Source organism: Palaemon carinicauda, chromosome 29 (assembly GCF_036898095.1).
Source record: "Palaemon carinicauda isolate YSFRI2023 chromosome 29, ASM3689809v2, whole genome shotgun sequence".
Lineage (NCBI taxonomy): Eukaryota > Metazoa > Arthropoda > Malacostraca > Decapoda > Palaemonidae > Palaemon > Palaemon carinicauda.
The window spans coordinates 24,247,437-24,254,381 of record NC_090753.1 but is presented as its reverse complement, the minus strand read 5'-3'; the positions used below and the strand labels follow the sequence as shown (position 1 = coordinate 24,254,381).

Genomic DNA, 6,945 nt, shown 5'->3' with positions numbered 1-6,945 from the left:
TAAAGAGGTTTGTATCCAAGAGTAGGTCTAAAATATTATACGAAAAGAGAATATAGACCCAGGACGGGAAAGGGTTCAGTGAGGTATAAAGAAAGTAAGGAGGAATGAAAGAGTTTACGTGTCAGATCAATGATATAGAAATGAGATATATAATTTGACCAGGAAAGCATTATATGGAAAGAAACAATGCATTTTTAGTGGCTTCGCTTTCTTTAAAATGATCAAATTATCCTTAATGAAGAAAATCTACTATCCAAAATCACCAAAAATTACAATCTCCAGTAAAGAATAAAGAACAAGTGTCTGGCTATATATATATATATATATATATATATATATATATATATATATATATATATATATATATATATATATATATATATATATATATATATATATATGTATGTATATATATATATATATATATATATATATATATATATATATATATATATATATATATATATATATATATATATATATATATATAGGTGCTATTATAGTATGCTATCTACCGTCGAATTTCTATTATAGTATGCTATCTACCGTCGAATTTCTACTAGTATGGTATCTACCACAAAGTATGTTATCTACCGTCAATGTTAATCCTCCTGTTTGATGTGGATTATCAAACAGATTACTTACCACCAGTATGTTATCCTCATTGGACTTTAATGATAGTTTAATGATATTGGCAGGGCAACATGGGTGCATAATTATAAGCAGTTTGTAGGGAAAATTTTATCACAAATTATTCAAGGCTCATTATATAACAATGTTACAAGTTATTCAAATGAAAAATCAAATATTACAAAACTGAAAGAAAATAATCTATGAAAAAATTCATCAAAAATTTATTCTACTACTGCTTGTAAACATATCTTACATCATTCAAGAAAGCAGGAAATACATCGTCGCCTTTTCTCAGAACTTTCCAACAGTAATGATCTAAATGGGATTGTAAATGCTGATGAGGTACTCCTCTCTTCTTTTTCAGTATGTCAATCTTGGCATCTAGCCATGATCGCTCAATAGACTGAGTATGTGCTCCTGAATTTGGGTCCACATAATTCTGTTGATGGTTCACGGTTTTGTGCTCATACCCGAGATTCTTTAAGCACATGTATGCTGGCCATTCATCGGAATGGATTACAGATCCAAATTGGCACTCACGTTGTATGATAGGGATCAACGTTTCCTTATCTCTTCTTTCAACGTAAAAGTACCTGCAATAAAGTCTATTTTTCAATCCAAAAACCCAAGGCCCATCGATGCGAGCATCATGGTTCTTCTTATTAACAGGCTCAGCATCAGAATCTTCAGAGTTTGGGGGATGGTCGCCAGCCAACAATCGACTACGGTTATACTTACGACGACCAGCAAATCGAGCCTCATTAATCTGTATGGGGTTTTCCTCAGTGCCAACCATTTTGCCTCGAGTTTGACATGAAACCATCACACTACACACTTCTCGACACATATTAAACCAATCCGTGACTGTATTAGGTGATTTCCCAGTTAATTGTACGGTAGTGTTAATTGGGGTCTCGTAAACAAAATAATAAACCAATTCCAAAATGTCACATAAACTCAGTCTGCTGTTTATCTTTCTATTCAAATCACTATAGCGAAAAACTTGTTTCCTTTCCGAACCGAACGATAGGTTTGGCACCCTTTTTTTGGACATCTCAGTATTGGCACAAATTCTCTTTTTCTGTTCCTCTTCTCTTTTTCCTGCATCAGTGATCCACAATTATAATAAGGAGGCACATCTTCAACCTGGTCAAGAAGATCGTGATCTCTTAAGTACGCCACAGCTACATCTTCGCTGGAAATTATTTTGTACTAATCTCTGGCAAGCATGGTACTAGTGGATTTCCTTTTAGATATGTGCGACTACAACGAGACTGAAAACAATACTGAATAACCACTTCCAATTTTGGACTACTTATACACAGATGAACAAGGATGTTAACATTTCCTGATTCTAGTGCTAATCTGCCATAGAAGAGACGGATTAGCTTTGGTGAAAAGTCGGTAATGATCCTCCTTATTAGAGGCGGATTAGCAAGTAGACCGTATCCTTATTCTAGTACTAATCTGCCTTAGAAGAGACGGATTAGCTATGGTGAAAAGTCGGTAATGATCCTCCTTATTAGAGGCAGATTAGCAAGTAGACCGTATCCTTATTCTAGTACTAATCTGCCTTAGAAGAGACGGATTAGCTATGGTGAAAAGTCGGTAATGATCCTCCTTATTAGAGGCAGATTAGCAAGTAGACCGTATCCTTATTCTAGTGCTAATCTGCCATAGAAGAGACGGATTAGCTATGGTGAAAAGTCGGTAATAATCCTCCTTATTAGAGGCGGATTAGCAAGTAGACCGTATCCTTATTCTAGTACTAATCTGCCTTAGAAGAGACGGATTAGCTATGGTGAAAAGTCGGTAATGATCCTCCTTATTAGAGGCAGATTAGCAAGTAGACCGTATCCTTATTCTAGTGCTAATCTGCCATAGAAGAGACGGATTAGCTATGGTGAAAAGTCGGTAATAATCCTCCTTATTAGAGGCGGATTAGCAAGTAGACCGTATCCTTATTCTAGTACTAATCTGCCTTAGAAGAGACGGATTAGCTATGGTGAAAAGTCGGTAATGATCCTCCTTATTAGAGGCGGATTAGCAAGTAGACCGTATCCTTATTCTAGTACTAATCTGCCTTAGAAGAGACGGATTAGCTATGGTGAAAAGTCGGTAATGATCCTCCTTATTAGAGGCGGATTAGCAAGTAGACCGTATCCTTATTCTAGTACTAATCTGCCTTAGAAGAGACGGATTAGCTATGGTGAAAAGTCGGTAATGATCCTCCTTATTAGAGGCGGATTAGCAAGTAGACCGTATCCTTATTCTAGTACTAATCGGCCTTAGAAGAGACGGATTAGCTATGGTGAAAAGTCGGTAATGATCCTCCTTATTAGAGGCGGATTAGCAAGTAGACCATATCCTTATTCTAGTACTAATCTGCCTTAGAAGAGACGGATTAGCTATGGTGAAAAGTCGGTAATAATCCTCCTTATTAGAGGCGGATTATCAAGTAGACCGTATCCTTAGGGACTGATGGTAGGTATCATACTATAGTCAGAAAGGGGTGGTAGATAGCAAAATCGGCGGTAGATAGCATACTATAATAGCACATATATATATATATATATATATATATATATATATATATATATATATATATATATATATATATATATATATATATATATATATATATATGTGTGTGTGTGTGTGTGTGTGTGTGTGTGTTACGACCCTTGTCGGGACGTGGTGCAAGCTCTTATTACACGATAAGAGAGGTCAGTGTTTACAAAAGTATCCAGCAGTAAAATTGTGGGCGGAAACAATAACACTTGGGAAAATTTTACAATATTTAATAAAAAAAAATGGAACAGTATGCCTTGTGACTACCTAACAATCAGAATTAATAACTAACAACTAACTATTTATAATTAGTAATTAACAATTAACAATTAACAAATTTCCCCAGCCGGAAACACTACACTCTCAACGAGAGAGTCGAACATATAAATAATTAACTACACACACAAGAAAAAAAAAGTATATGTATTCTCACACTCTTTTGGCTGGTTGAAATCACCCCCTGCTCCAACCAAGGTAGCAACTCCACAAACACTCAGCTACCCTAGGGAGTGCAGCCTAGCAGGACCCCTCATCAAAGTGAGGGAAATGGAGTCCCAACCCAAAAATAAGGTAAACAACATCTTCTACCTGGCAACTGCCTCCCTAATGTCACCACCAGCTCCAAAGCTCCTGTAACTGCGTATGTCGAGGATGCGTTGACGCCGGTGTCTATCTCGTGTACACCTTGAAGCCGGGATTCCTACGTCGGCGCTGCGGACCCCAGAAGAGAACACACAGGAATTGCAAATCACCGCAGGTGGCAGAAATTAACCTGCTAAAAGCCGTCAAACGTTGGTGTGGTAATCCACTGAAAAGCTCACATAAGCCAGCTGCTGCAGTAGGTCTGGGGAGCGTCGAGCTCGAACTGTGTCTTCAAACAACAGTTCTTTGCACGTAAACACAGGTGTCTCTTCTCACCAAGGACTCGAAAAACACAGAAAAGAAACAAAAACTAGACACTTATAAATCTTGAAGCGAACGGGGAGATTGTTAAAAGTGCATTTCAAAAGAAACAAAATATATTTACCATTGAATCCTTATTAACTAATTCTTATGCTAATTTTACATGAAACAAAAATGCAGTAATAAGGCTGACGTAAACAAAAGCAAAAATTACGTTAATGCATAATACCTTTCCCACGGAAAAAAAAATCAATTAAACAAAAATTATTTTTTTTTTCATATACAAATGGAAATGAAATAAACCTGTAAAGTAAGAACAATAAGTATAATGGCGAAACAATAAGCCTGAAAACAAACCAAAAGTACCCCTAGATAATACAAGCCAAAAGCTTTACATAGCTTACATTAATTTTAAAGATCCAATATTAGCGTACTTCGTCAAAAAAAAACCTCCAATTCTATAGAAACAAACCTACCTAGGTAAACCTAAATATACTTACAGGTACCCCCATCGACATACACCTTAACCTACAATACACTGGCATTATAGTCCAAAAAGTCGTATATATTATTATACAATCAAAAGTCTCAGTATATCGGGACAAATCAATAATTAATTTAGGGGAACCTTTATAAAACACTAGTGTATACCAATCAAAGAAACCTCCTAAACTTTATCTACAAAGCTATCTGTACCTCCAATCACTTTCCAGAAAAGTGCCCACTTGACCCCTGATTTTGGGTAAACCCAAAACCGGACCCACAAGACTTTCTATATCCAGAAGCACCTTGACTAACTGGTCCCGGATTTATGAACTGTATACCTGTACCAGACACAGATTGTCCAGAAGAAGTTCCTGGATGGCCATGGTTTACAAACAAATTACCTGGACCTGAAGGACCTCGCCATCCAGTTACAGATTATTCCTTGGTGAATTTAGAGCCCTGGGAAAAGCTACCTTGACCACTGCTACCTCCAATTATCGAGCCCCCTATATCAACACCAGCTGGAGCTGCAAGCCCAACTCTTGTATTAGAGGATCCAACGTTTTGCCTGGAACCAGAGCCAAAGTCTGAGCCTGTTCCAGAGGATCCAGTGTTACCATATACAAATAAGTTTCCACCCGTACTAGAACCAAAGCTTGAGCCTGGGGTCATTATTATTGGACCAGAGAACCCAGAATTACTGAGTCCCAGAGATTCCAGCACTTGTACGTTCATTCAGGAGCAGAAGAGCAAATAACACTTGTGTAACTGCAGAATACATCTCAACAAGAACGTTTTAATTCTTCTCAATTAATATGTAGCACCCAGGCTACTGTTGTCACTATTGGGGATTGTGAGCGGCTTACTACTATTTACTAAACTACTCCTATCTACTACAGGTCTGTCTACAGGACTACTGCTACTAACATCTGACTTATCATTAACCAAGGCTATAGGACTTTGATTATTGTCTTGTAGGGAAATCCTACAAGCATTACACTGGTTTACGAAACACCCAGGCTTGTTGCACCAAAAACAGCTTCCTTTACGGCCTAAGCTTCTATTTTCATTATACCTGTTATTTCCCCCACCTGGGAAGTCTCTATTAGCAAGAACTTTAGGGGGAGGAGGACCTCTAGGACTCTACCCACATCCCTATCACCTGAAACATAATTAGAATTAATATTACCCTTCTTAGGGATATAGGGAGTCGACGAGGAGGTTTCCCCTCTCCTACCACTACTCTTTTTTTGACAAACTAACTATTGTTAAATCAGCTCTGTTCTCTTTAATTTATGCTAAGCCCTCTAATATCATATGGGCCCAATTGTCATGGGGTTTAACAACTACCTTGGTTCCTTCTGCAAGAGGGCGACACGGGGTCACAGATATGTTTATAAGGGTCTGAGGGGACAACACTTCTCCTCTCTCAGGTACAGCTGTTACCCTACTTAATTGTCTCTCCGAGGTAACACACGCTCTTTCTGTCTCATGACTTTCTATCTGCAAATGTACCCTCCTGCTTTTACTGTTATTGTATTTTTCCCCCCAAAAATACAAATTTGATTATTAGATATAAAGCCTACTCCTAAGATAGCCTCGATTCTTGGAGTTAATTTTAATAGCCAGGCCTTTCCATCATGAGACTTAATACTACACAGTAATCTAGAAGTTTTATTCCAGCTGTCACCAAGTTGTGGAATGATCTTCCTAACCGGGTAGTTGAATCAGTAGAACTTCAAAAGTTCAAAGCTGGAGCAAATGTTTGCATGTTGACCAGGCTGACATGAGTCTTTTTATAGTTTATATATGACATATCTGTTTTTGACGTTGTTAATAGTTTATATAGGACATATCTGTTTTGACGTTGTTACCTGTTTTAGAATGATTTATTGTCAATTTATACTCATCATTGATCTATTTCCTTATCTCCTTTCCTCACTGAGCTATTTTTCCCTATTGTAGCCCTTAGGCTTATAGCATCTTTCTTTTCCACCTAGGGTTGTAGCATGGCTAGTAATGATAATAATAATAATAATAATAATAATAATAATAATAATAATAATAATAAAAATAATAATAATAATAATAATTCCCAAGGTAGGCAAGAAAAAATAATCATGTGTGTGTACTTCACACACCCCACCTTAAATTGGACAATAGATTTATGGTTTATGTGTAGTTTATTTCCTCCTGGCGCGTCAAGAACAATGGATGCTGCTGGCTGTAGTGGATTTGGGGAGAATTTTTTTTTTCAATCAATAAAACACTGGCTCCCGTTTCAGTCAGCGCTCGGATGGATTTATCTTGCAGGTCGATCATAACTGCTAACATTCCCAGACGGCCATTACG

At 37.2% G+C, this 6,945-nt stretch overlaps 1 pseudogene; it reads right to left on the bottom strand.

The window, feature by feature from the left end:
- Positions 1-874: 874 nt before the first annotated feature.
- Positions 875-1,863, bottom strand: LOC137622760 (uncharacterized; annotated as a pseudogene).
- Positions 1,864-6,945: the final 5,082 nt, after the last annotated feature.